The sequence below is a fragment of the Chaetodon auriga genome, chromosome 18, assembly GCF_051107435.1.
Source record: "Chaetodon auriga isolate fChaAug3 chromosome 18, fChaAug3.hap1, whole genome shotgun sequence".
Classification (NCBI taxonomy): domain Eukaryota; kingdom Metazoa; phylum Chordata; class Actinopteri; order Chaetodontiformes; family Chaetodontidae; genus Chaetodon; species Chaetodon auriga.
Window position 1 is genome coordinate 18,043,494 of NC_135091.1, and position 12,786 is coordinate 18,056,279.

Consider the following 12,786-nt stretch of genomic DNA (forward strand, 5'->3'; position numbering starts at 1 on the left):
GTTTTTAGTTTGAACAACTTCCACACTTTGACTGTTTCAGACAAAGAGGCTGGGGAGGAACTCTGAGCCATTATGTTGAGTGAAACAGGCCCCTCTGACCTGAAGTTGTTACCCTAAATTGGCTAAAAGTCCCTCCTCTCCTCATCTGTCCGCATTTCAACTCCCTCTGTGGCGACCACTCTCTTCATCTTGTCCCTATCGACGCACACCTTGGTAATTGCTGATGCGGACCATATGTGGAGCTTGAATGGCCTTCTGTTCTGTAGAGCCATTAGACAAACTCAAGGACATATTATAACCTTGTTATTACGCTACCTGTGCCTTTCTGCCGTCACGGGCAGGGAGAACTAGTTCTTTCACCTCTTATCAAACCTTCTCATCTCCTCTTCTCCTCACCTGTCAAATCATCACCCATAGCATTTCCTGCAAGTGCAGAATAGTCCTCACTATGATATGTGACTGTTGTTCAGTGGCTCTGTAGTCTTCACCATGAAGTGACCTCCTCAGGCCTTATTACCAGACTGAGTGGACCTGGCAGTGTTGTGACCTTTCAGCTGGAGGGTCAGTGTGTTTAAATAGAGGGGGAGAGGACAAAGCTGGTTTAGTACATATGTGTGTGTTTGGGTTTTGCTGTTAATGTTTTTACGTGTGCACTGCAGCCACTCGGCTCTTAGGTCTCCATGAGCACTTTGTGAACACATTCTCAGTCTTCCTCCTCTCCTTCTGTGCCAATTAAAACAATTTCTCTTCCATCACTTGTTTTGCAGGCTCGTCTCTGGAGCTGGAAAGCTTTGAATCGCTCGTTTCCAAAGGATTTTCATGGAAAATTAGCAATAAGTTTTTCTTCCTATTTAAGACACAAATGCACCCATTGTGCAAGTCTCGCTTTCTCCATTTGTGCTGCTTCTCCAGTGGAATTCTTTTTTTTCCAAAGTTGGTCGGGGCCCCAGTCTTGATCCTAATTGGGATTCTAACTTATCCAGAAAAAGACAGCTGAATATGATCTTTGTATGTCTTCACAGATTCACCTGTTCCTGTGAGGGGTTTGAGAGTCTGAACGCATGAATAGATGCAGAGCATGGTCCATTGTCATCCTACAGGTAAGAAACGTGACGCTGTGATCAAACATCAGATGTTGGAGGAAGACAGTAATCAGTTAGAGATCCATCCCAACTGAAGAACGGTGAATGAATATAGCTGTGATGATCAGTGTGAGCTGCGTTTGTTGATTTGTGGGTGCAGTTAAGGGAATGGTACATGTCTCCCCTTCTACAAAAGGAAGCAATCAACTCACTAACTAGCTGTTTTTTGTGACCCATCCTCAGACCTTAGCATTAGATAACATTGTCCACAAAATGGGTGTAACCCACAGCTAAAACAAGGCTTCTAATTGGTTAAATTCCTTATTTACTGCGATATTTTTTTCCCCAACACAGCCCTGATTTTGATGTTGCCGCCTGATGTTCTCATGTCAAAAAGCTTTTGAAGAAAGCATTTATCGCAAAGCCAACATAAAGTCATCCCTCCCCTTGGCTCAGTACAGACTAACTTAATGGAGTGAAGTCCGTATCCCTAAATCAGTATCCCTTGATCACAAGCAGCCTAATAAAGAAAACATGTAAGAGAGTTAGGAACTGTGCAGCAAAGCCGTTCCTGGTCCTCCTCCTTCCCCCCGTGCCTCTGTCTGACGAGTCCAGACAGGCCTCCGGTAAAAGGTGAGGATGTTTGTTCTTCACCTTGCTACAACTGGGTCAGTGAGCAAGGTAAACGTGTTTACCTACGCCTCACAGCTCCCAGCGCCCTCACAGACCTTTAGGATGGTTCACACTCCAGGAAGAAATACCTTCTGTCAGGAAAATGTCCATTTCTCAGCCGCTTTTTAATGATGCTGTTTTTCAGATATTTGAATGTGACTTCTTACGTGTGAATTGAGTGTGATTTTACTCTCAAAACATGCCTGTCGGATGATTTGTGGTTATAGCGGTGTGTTATGGTGTGCTGTTCACAAATTATCCCCACCAAGAAAAATTGTATCAACAGTTCACGGTGAACTGTGTCCCTTTTACCTCCTCCAACACATGACTTCATGTTGAAGTATAAATCTAAACTCTGCATGCTCAGGTAATCACCAGCGCGCGCACACACACTCACACACACACACACACAAAGACACATTTCTCTCTCACCCTCACTCAATCTGTCTCTCTGGTTCGCTCTGCCCTGACCTGCTGAAAGGCTTTCAGGGCCATGTCAGTCAGCCAACAACTCTCTCTGTTCAGAGGCTCAGCAGGTTCAAGTCGGACGCCAGTCTGCACTCCCTCCTCATTCCTTCACATTGGCTGCCTTGTCGTGTTAAGATGTAGTACGCATAGTTGCGTGTGCACACGCGCACACACCAGCATAAATAGTTGCATTCAGTGCATATGAATATGTTTGTAGTTTCATTCCTGTTTGTGTACTTTGTCATGCGTGTGTTAAGGCTCGGCTGCGTAACATGTATGTGCCTGCATTCATTTATTATTTTGTGTGTGTGTGTGTGTGTGTGTGTGTGTGTGTAATTATGGGTGAATTTGGAGAATAGCTAGAAAGGAGCAGCTGTGGCTGCTTTGTAACATGGACAGCGTCTGTTGTTGATTCGGCTGAACTGGAGGCTTCAGTGCTGCCCAGCTTCTCCTGTCTACAGCTGCTTGGAGTCACTCTCTGACAGACTTCAGAGCCTTTGAAAAGCTTTTTTAGAGCCCAAGAGGTACTAAACTTTGACCTTAGCCCAGGGAAAGTGGAAATCTGCATAGAATAATAGTTAATTAGTGCATTTTTCGGTGACGTAGTGCTCAGCGGTGCCTGGCTGTGTTTAGAGTCTCAGCACATTTGAAATACACTTGAATAATTTTCCTCTGCATGTGTTCTCCCTTCTGAGTGTCATCATTTCCTGCAGGAAATTGTGGTCATAATCAAGTCGACCAAAATTACAGTGATTAACGTCGTGGCAGTGGCATGAAGGAAATAATTGTAGGTAGTTGGAAACGGAGCTAAAAATAATTTGATCAATAAATTACAGTTATGTTAGCAGAATTATTAACTTCACTTGCAATGCAATGCATTAGTCACAATGACTCATTCATTTAGCTGGTTGGACCCTGCAGTGTGTTTGTCATTGGTGCAATGTTGGCCATTGGCTACAACGTATTGCAGTAAGATGTGACAGGGTTACTGATGCAGAGGGTTCTGGCAAAAAATAATGCCTCCACCAATGCAACCCTCTGCTTCAGCTAGAGCCTGACTGATGAGCCAATATACAAACCATTCATTATTGCAGTTACATTGGCAAACAGAAATTAAAAGCACAAAAATGCTAAAGCTATATTTGAAGTACTTCAGAAATGATGGTGCCTTGCATACTGACAGGTTGTTTTTTTTTTTTAACTGTAAAATGTTTTGCTCCACATATATATTGGTCATATTTTAGAATATCCAAATTTAATGGATCCTTATGAAAAATGTTGATTGTTAATGTTTGGATTTTTTTTTTTTTTTTTTTTTTTTTGTATTAACAGTAAAGCCAGTATATCCTCATTGGCTGATCTGTAACTTCAGCTCAATGCTTTATGTACTGTACATTGGGTGTTCAGCTGTTGATTGTCAAACTTCAAACTTAGGGTGTGCGATATGGCCACAATTGTCTAACATGACAGAGTAGTTGTTCTATAAAGCAGTGTCATCAACACGCACGCTTGCTCACTGTGCAGCAGGGTAGCAGTGCACACGCTGTGAATGGCAGTGTGTAAATATGGCTGAAGGGATAGCTTCCATGATGGAAACAGCATCGCTAGATCTCCACCGATTTCTGTTGTTGCAGTGTATATACCGTCATACCGCCTGGCCCTGCTTCAAACTGCTGTACCTTCAACCTTGGAACGTTTTCTTTTCTCTCCTGGCATTGCGATGCAGTGCTCTGATTAATCACCACAAAGCTTACACTGGGATTGAACAATCATCGTATAGCCTGCTGAGCTAAAGCAGACATATCTGACACATCTTATTTTGTCATCTCTTCAGTGATGAGATGGCGGCCTACAGAACTGTCTCACCCACATACCACATATGTTGATATAGCTCTTTTCCATTGATGGTTATAATATAATAATATACTAATTTTGTATTTCAGCCTGCCTCCACTATAATATGCAATGTATAACCCCAGACTCTTCCAAATATCAAGGAATTACCACAATGAGATTTTCATGAGATATAGAATCAGTCCATCAACAAACCATTCTCAGATGGCTTTTCGGAAAAATGGACTTGGCAGATACACCCGAACACATACCGAGTGACAACCAAAGGAAGGCGGCTACAGGGAGAGTAAAAAGCATTCATGACGGATTTCGAGATGTATCCTCAAACATGTCTGCCAATAACCAGCGACTGATCCTCCCTCCCTGCTCTCTGCTAGCAGCTGTGTTGACTGTCTCGTGCATGGGAACCCTTGATTACTAGGCTGACTGTACATTTGGGCTGAGCCTGGCAGCCAGTTCACAGTGCCTCCCCCTCCAAAACACGGCACACAAAACACAGCCCGCTTAACTTTGATCGTGGAGAGTTGTAAATGATTGCTGCTCCATCATCCAAGGCCTCAGGTTATCCAGCAGGCTTTATTAGCCTAATGAATGGCTCGGGCATGTTTATCTATACTACAGTACGTCTGTCTGAGGACGCCTCTGGCAGCCGTTTCATGTCCAATAACCTCATGTTGGCAGACAATAGCATGTTTCTTTCTTCATTAGAAGCTTCAGCTGCGATGGCTCCAGATGATGTCTTTCTTAAAGTTTATGATTTGTTGATTTTAATAATCTGTTGTGTTCCTTGATGCGATAGGGAGGCATTAGGAAAACACCACTCCTTGATATAACAAGACACAGGTGTAGTGAAATGACATCAGTGCATAAGCTCAGTTGGAAGCGGCTCCCCAGCCAAAAAAATGATTTAACTTGATATAACATCCACACTTTGATTTATGATCAACCTTGCTCGGTGTAATGAAACCACATATTAACATCTAGGGACAATAAATGTGATGAAAAGCCTAATGTTGGAATATTTGAATAAAGTCTTGGTTAGTGATCAACAACAGATGCTTTTAAAAATCACAGACTCGCTTTTTCACATAATTTGAACTCAAAATGGATTGTCAGCACATTACTCCTGTTAGCCAACATGTTCTTCCAATCCTTATTTACCTCACGTAAACCACCAAAATAACTGTATTTCTGCTGCATTCAAGGCATCATATGTGACGTAACTGATCAACTTATGGAAGCTTTGCATTGGAGGGATGGCCATGGCCAAATACACCCCATCACCAAACTCTAATCAAATAAATCACATCAAATAAAAAAATGTGACCCATAATCCAGCTGGTTTGACTCAAAAGAGGTTATTAGAGGAAAAATACACAGTGCACTCAGTGAATGGAAGTTTAATGAAGTGGATGGAATCATCAGTGTCTCCACTACAGACGATGACAGACTCATTCTGTTACTGGATACTGGACACATAACAGATGTACACAGACAAATGAATAGTTTTTTGCTGATCCCTCTGAGACATGTTATCAGTGCTTAGATGTTGACTGATCGTAACGGCGGTAAAGCTGCTTCACAGATTGACCGGCTCAGGGATGGCCAGTCTGACTACTCACCGAACGACTTAGACTTTTTCAGGGACCGAGTCAGTCATTTGGAGTGCATTGGATGCCTGTGTCACTGCCTTTGTAGCTCACAAACACTCCCTCCACCTGAGGTCAACCAAAGTCTAAAGCCCTAGCACTGTATTCTCTCATAGATCCACAGTATGTAGATTTGCCAGTCTCCTGCATAATTCAATCCAAAGTCTGAGAAACGTTTGCTTTGAATTCAGTGACTCTGTTCCTTTCCAAGCTGTTCCCAGACGGGAAACAGATCTTATAACCAGGGAACCAGAGAGGAAATGATGAATGAAGGAAAGGCACGGACGCACAGCTTCAGATCAATGCAAATCTGAGCTCTGTTTATTGTTGTAGGTGCTCAGGTTTTGTTAAAGAGAGACCGGCCTTGATCACAGTCGTAGGAAGCCCGACCTATACATCTGTGTTTGACACCTGGCTGACCCTCTCTACATGTATGTGTGAGTGTGTACATGAAAGATTATTTTTTCAGTAACAGATATCCAAACGTGGAGTTTTTTAACGCTGTGATTGAAATTTCCTTTTGCTCCTTACTGACTCTTTGAGCTTGATGGAGTTCTGGTGGGGACAGAGAGGTGTAGAAGTTTGACCCTAAAGCTCAGGCCAGTGAGGACTTCCTCATGTTCATTCTCTCTGGATTTCCCACAGACCACTACCAGGAGCATGTTTTTTCATTTCATATCTAACTAAACAAATATTGTTGCTTTGACACAGACAATTTAAATTTGGCTGCCCCCGTAAAGCCCTGCTTTGTTCTGCCTCGGCAAAACGACCATTGGGTTTCTTCTGCGTAGAAGTAAATCAGTAGGATGATGAAGCCTGGAGGGACGTGTATTCATAACACCAGTGTCTCTATTCTCATAGTCGGCTTTGTCTAGTGTTGTGGGTCCTCTTTGCTCCATTGTCTTGTGAGTTCCTCTGGTGGTCTGTCATGTAAACAGCTCACAAAGGGGAACCTTCTACACTCTCCTTTTCAAAAGCGCTGTCTTTTTTCTGGGGTCTGTGTCTCTTTCTGTGGTCATCTTCTTGACTGTCTGCCTGTCTCTGTCTCTTTCCCCCTCATCCTCTCTCTTTATGTTTCTCCACCTCCATCACACACCCACGCACAGACCTCCCATCTCCAATCATTACTGGCAGTGGATCTGTCCCGGTGCAGAGCCAAGAGTGTATTGGGGTTTTAGGTGCCAGTGGGGAAGGAAGGACCCTGCTGGCTTGTCAGTGTCTCTGACCCCTCTGTCACAATGGGTCCCTCTCCCCTCCCACTCGTTTCCCTGCCAAGCTGGGAAGAGTAAATATTTATCAGCCCCCACAACAATGGCCAGCTCGGAGGAGAAAGAGACTTTGACCAGAGCTCATGCAAGGCCTGTAGGCGAGGCTGGTGTCAGTTGGGGCCTTAAGATTGGTTGCAGGAAGATTAAGATGGAGCCTCTGAATGTTGTGGAGAAATACAATATGCTCCCCAAGTTAGTGGTTACATCACCAGAGTTGTCCTGTGTCCTGACACCGAAAGTCCTGAATCCAAGATGGTGAAAAGCAAAACAAGTTTGTTTACACACAAGACAGCAAATTACATTTTTGGTTGAATGTCAATGGATGCTTGAATCTTGACAAATAGTTTGTTGGGACTAAGAATTGTATTATGATTTTAACAACCTCAAATCATATTTAGTATTTGAACTCATTATCTTTTCAACCACAGTACTGATGTGGCTGTAGGGTTGGTTGGTTTCCAGATGATGTGTCCCTATGACTTTGACGAGACCCTGACTTTTCCTTTGGCGTCACCGTGACGTTGACATTTGAGGTTTTGGGTGAAATGTCTCATTGCAGTTAGATTGTCATCTTATTTGGTTCAGACATTTTAACAACTTTGGAGAACACTGCTCATCAGTGCTTTATATTTAGTGCAAATTAGCTAATTTTAGCGTGCTAGCACACTTCACTAAGATGGTGACCATGGAATGCATTGTACCTGTCATCATGTAAGCATTATCACTGTGAGCAAGCTGAATCTAGCATTTAGCTCAAAACACCACTATGCCAAGTACAGCCTCACAGGTCTGCTGTACACTCTTATTCTCATTTGTTCTTTGGATTGAATGCCGTTCAGTTAATTAACTGATAACATTTGATGGAATCTGTTGGATGGATTTATATTATGGACCTCTCTTTTCCCTGTCCTTGAGACAGTTTCTTCCTGTCCTCTCCCCTGCAGAGTAAGATTAGTGTCTATAAAAGCCCGCCACCGTACATCACAATTAATAGCCACGTGTTGAGGACAGGGCCTGGCTGTAGCTGCATAGAAACAGATGGTGCTGAAGAGGGTCATTGTTCCCTGCGTCACGTGCCACCACTCTCAAAGTGACATTAACAGCCCGAAGGCTTGGCGGCCTGGTCCGGAGGCTGGCAGATAGATGGACCCTACATTGTTGTACAGTACTTTTGCACAAAAAGACTGAGGCAGATTTGGAAGTTGATAAAGAAGAAAGAGTTAAAAAGACCTGAGGGCACACTAAAAAGATGGCAAAATGATAGGAGCCTTGTTATCAAGCCATACTGTCGCATTTCAAGATTGCAAACAAAATCTGGATATGTTTCTGTCCTGTATTTCACATTAAGACATTGCTTTGACTGATGTGACAACATAATGACAGTCTAGTCCATCATATCAGAGAACAGGGCCTGTCGCTCGCTGCAAACACACAGCAGGATATACAATGGAAAGCAGACTGCATCTCTGTACATGTCTTCAAGCAGCAGTATTGTTGCAGCTGTAGGGAGATGAAGAAGAAATACCTCGAATATATTCAGCACAGAATGTCATGTAAAATGCGATCAAGGAAACACCTGCTTAAATGACTAACACAGAGTATATTACAAGCAGGTGCTTCCACACATGTTCAGTTGGAGGGATAATTAGGCAGTTAGGTGTTCCTGATGGTCATGTATGGAAATGTTGGATCGGCTCATTTGCTAAATATTTTAGAAGATGTTGCTCAACCATCTGATGTTGCAATTGGAACAAAGGCGAAGGTGTTGTCATCCAGGAAGTGTCATCCATAACAGTTAAGAAGTCAACAGGAACAGATACTCCGTTGAGGCTGCAGTGCATAATCCCCTCAGCTCACCGAAAAATACGCTTTTGCAAGTTTTTGTTGAGTTTTGCTGAGTGATGAGAGAAAACTGGTGGGATTGACACTCTGAGCACAGCTGATGTAATGCTGCACCGCAGAATCGTGAGATATGAGCCCATGACCTTTCTTTTGACTGCTATTTGTTAACCCTTATCTCTGAGGCTCCAATTTCATAAACACACATACTCTTTATTTTTTTAACCAATAGGAAAACACAGCCAGTGATATATATATATATTTTTTTCCAAATCAAATCAAGGACATCAGCTTGTTGGCATGCTCTGCCTCTCCGTTAATTGGCCCAGTAAGATTAGTTCTGGCGGAGATCCATAACGAGACACTAATTTGTGAGATATGGTGTGAAATGGCAGGAGGTGAAGGTTTGGCAGACATGAGGCTGGCGCCGGCCAGAAAACTGCGTGTTTGAGACGCCTGACTTGCACTCTGTAGTTTTAAGGCTCTCTTTGTTGGAAACGTGATGTCTCTGCACATTTCAGCTGTAGGTGGGATTATTCTGGCACATGCAAAGTTATACATTTATGGAAAGCTTGAACTATAACAGTAGAGGTGCACTGATACTAGCTTCACATCGACAAGAGTGGTGAGTAACTCTGAGAAGGGATGATAATGAAACGGGCTGCTTACGCTCAGGGATGCATTTCTCATTCTTGTTTGCGACACTGACTTTGCTTATTGATGGAATTTTGAGATAACTGAAGATTTAATGGACTCCAAGGTAAGTGAACATTTATCCTTCAACGCTGAGGTTCAGCTCTTAAGAGATTTCTTTTTGCGTGAAGGGTTGAAGTTCAACATGTAATTGAGCCCCCCTCCTTAGTTACTGTTGCGACGCGTTGTTAATGTTGCTAAGCTCTCCTTTCCTGCACTGTACATATGGAGTTTACATTGATAACATTGCTCAAACAAACCACATCAACATGTAGAGAAATGCAAAGCTTGACAGGCCTGCTGGTGCCTAATTAGTTACTAAGATATGATTGGACAGTTGCTTTTTGGAGGGGGGTGGGGGTTAGTGAAGGGTCAGTTGAAGCACAACACAAAAAAGTAAAACTAAAGGCTCCAACACCCTCATAGTGATATTTAATTCAGCAGGTTCCCAAAGGTTGACAAACAGCAAAAGTCAGTGACACTCGCTGGACTTCTGCCATGAGAATGAAGTTCACGAGTCATGTTTAAATACATGACGCCAGAAATAATTTAGACACAACAAGTGCAAGACAAGCTCTGGCTCCTCTAGAATTTAAAGCCTAACAATACAACAGGAAGAGGATGTGCCCTGGATCAGAAGTTGAATGGAGACATGCTTCAGTCAGTACAGGCACAGACATGATAAATCAGGCCAAAACATATGAGAATCATTCTTCCCCATTAGCTTAAAGTTACAGGTAGCTATGTAGAAGATTGTCTGAATTAACCGCAATTTCGCATGAACGGAAAGCTGCAATCATCATATGCATTAGTGCAATGTTCTTGGCACGTTGTGAATGAAATTGAAGCTCTCCAATGTGGAAAACATCAACAACAACAGTCTTGGCAGACCGTTGAGCATTCAGAGATCAGATTCAGAGGATGTATTTCTTTCCAAGGCGTCTGGAATTGATCTGTCTTGGTTTCACAGACCTTATGCGGAAATAGTTTAGAACAGGTAAACCAGAATATGTCCCCAAAGCCCTGATGTAAAAAAAAAAGTAGTCAACCAATCGTGGGCAGTGCTGCAGTGAGTGTTGTTCTGTGGCGATGGCAGCCCAGTGTGGCCCTTCTTTTTGCTGCCATATTACATGTGAAAACACACCAATTCCAATTTAAGTTGTACTGAACATCCAGCTTAAGATTTTGCCGTGCTGGATCTGCACCATTCCCAAAGCCACAGATATCATTGGTTCACCTCTGGTTCTCCCATTATTATTCTTTTTGAGGGAGGCCAAAGCACCCAAAGCATGATGTAATTCCATAAGCCTGTCACTAATAATTTCCCCCTCATTTTTAAGGACTCTGAGATTAATGCCAGACCGAGCCTGGGCCCTCGTCATTTTCAGGGTGTGGAGGTTTTATTCCCCCCTCGTCTGCTTTTGCAGCAATTTTACACTGTTTATAAATATTTATGGACGTATACAGACAGCTAATAAAGTCAGCATTGGCGAAAGGAAACTGGACAACTTTCCACTTATTTTCATTTTTTGAGCATTACTGTGCCTCTCTGCCGCCACGCTTCCCGGTGCCAGAAAGCTGTACCCGCCATTTGACTCATAATAATAACAACTTGTTTTCTCACATAAGAAAGAAAAGAAAAATTGCAAGCAGACCTGTGGTCCAGTAAGGTATGCGTGTCCATGCCCGGCGAAGACAAACACACCCTCATGTGTCCACAGTTAACGTCTGCCGTGCAAGTGGCGGCATGGACGGACGGGCTGAGGGGTGTCGCACATGCGTATACACACACAGACACGCTGTACATACCCGCACGCCGTGTCACACACACCTGTGCACACACAGACACCTGTAAGCCCTTTGTTCTCTCATGGCACTGGATCAGTTTCCCGTTTGATGCGGAGTTTGTTTTTGGTTGTCGAGGCTCAGCGGCCACGGAGGAGTCAGATGTTGTGTGAAGTGGACGAGCTGTCAGGGGGAGAGAGGGGCACCGTTACTGTTTCAGTACAGTTAGTTTATATCCTAAAGATGGCTTCTCTCATGATCAGAATGATTTCATGCATTAAGTTTTAGGAATGAGAAAAACACCTGCCACTTGCATTTTCTCTCACCTTGTCCGTCTCATCTATTTCTTTCACGCACACTCTGTTCACAGTATTAAAACCACCTCTGTGTGTGTGTGCATGCATGTGCGTGCGCATGTGTGAGAGAGAGAGATACAGGAGTACTTATATGGGATTATTTCTAGGGTCCATTTGTCAAAGCGCACATTTATCATTGAGCCCACTGGTGTCAGACCTGCTGCTTTCCCACCACTTCTCTATTACGCTGTGCTGGTACTCACTTTGACACTCAACACCTGACCGACGCACACACACACACACACACACACACACACACACACACACACACACACACACACACAGAGTCAGTCACACACAGAGGATAAATGAATTCAAATAAATGACCCCGAGTGAGAGACAGTTCACAGTCCTCAGTTCAAAGTCAAGAGGAATTCTTTACATTCTTTTTAGTTATTTTGCATTTTCCCCTTTTCCTCTTCAAGCTGCTTCACCAAACTGCCTCTGGACCCTGAATGCTTTGCAGGCTTGTTCGTGTTCAGTCCCTGCAGTGTATTTAGTTAATAAGCTGTGTTTCAGTTATCATGAAGTCAGACGGCCTCTTTCAGCTGCTCCTCAGCCAGACAGGCTGCTCTCTCACCTGCCTGTGAAAATACTATTCAGCTCTCCTCTTACCTGCTAGCCCCTTCAACCTTCACGTGGAGTTTGGTCTTTTCAGTGTAGGCGCATTACTAACCTGCATTAATTGAAAGATCTGTCTTCAGTTTGTCAAGATGCATGAATAAACTTAAAAAATCTATGAAAATCTGGTTCTAGTTCAGCACCTCTTCAGACCTCCAAGAGAAAGAGTTTATTTAGATAAAGGTGTTTGGTGTGCTGGATCATGGCAACCATAGTTTCACATTTACTTTTCTGTTGATCGGCCAATTGATTAATCAACAAATTGTGATTATAAAAGCTCTTGATTAGACTTGGCTTTGTCTCTTAAACTGTCCACCACTCTGGCCTGCAGGTAGGGAAAGAAATGAGAGAAGAAGACAAGCATGTCGTCAACACGTCGTCAACGCGTTCTGTGTGCAAGCTGAAGAGAGGGAATTCAAGGCAGAAAGTCTGAGGCGGAGGGAGAGATGGAGAGGCCAAGTTGTGAGAGAGATGTGAAATGAACTTTGTGTTCGACTGT

At 43.3% G+C, this 12,786-nt stretch overlaps 1 protein-coding gene across 1 annotated transcript in view; it reads left to right on the top strand.

The window, feature by feature from the left end:
* The window catches only part of disp1 (dispatched homolog 1 (Drosophila)), a 73,746-nt gene that overhangs the window by 20,750 nt on the left and 40,210 nt on the right, over positions 1–12,786 (top strand). The window contains exon 3 of the mRNA XM_076756110.1: positions 1,023–1,100. The gene's annotated coding sequence lies outside the window, so the exon portion shown is untranslated. The remainder of the gene's footprint in view (positions 1–1,022; positions 1,101–12,786) is intronic.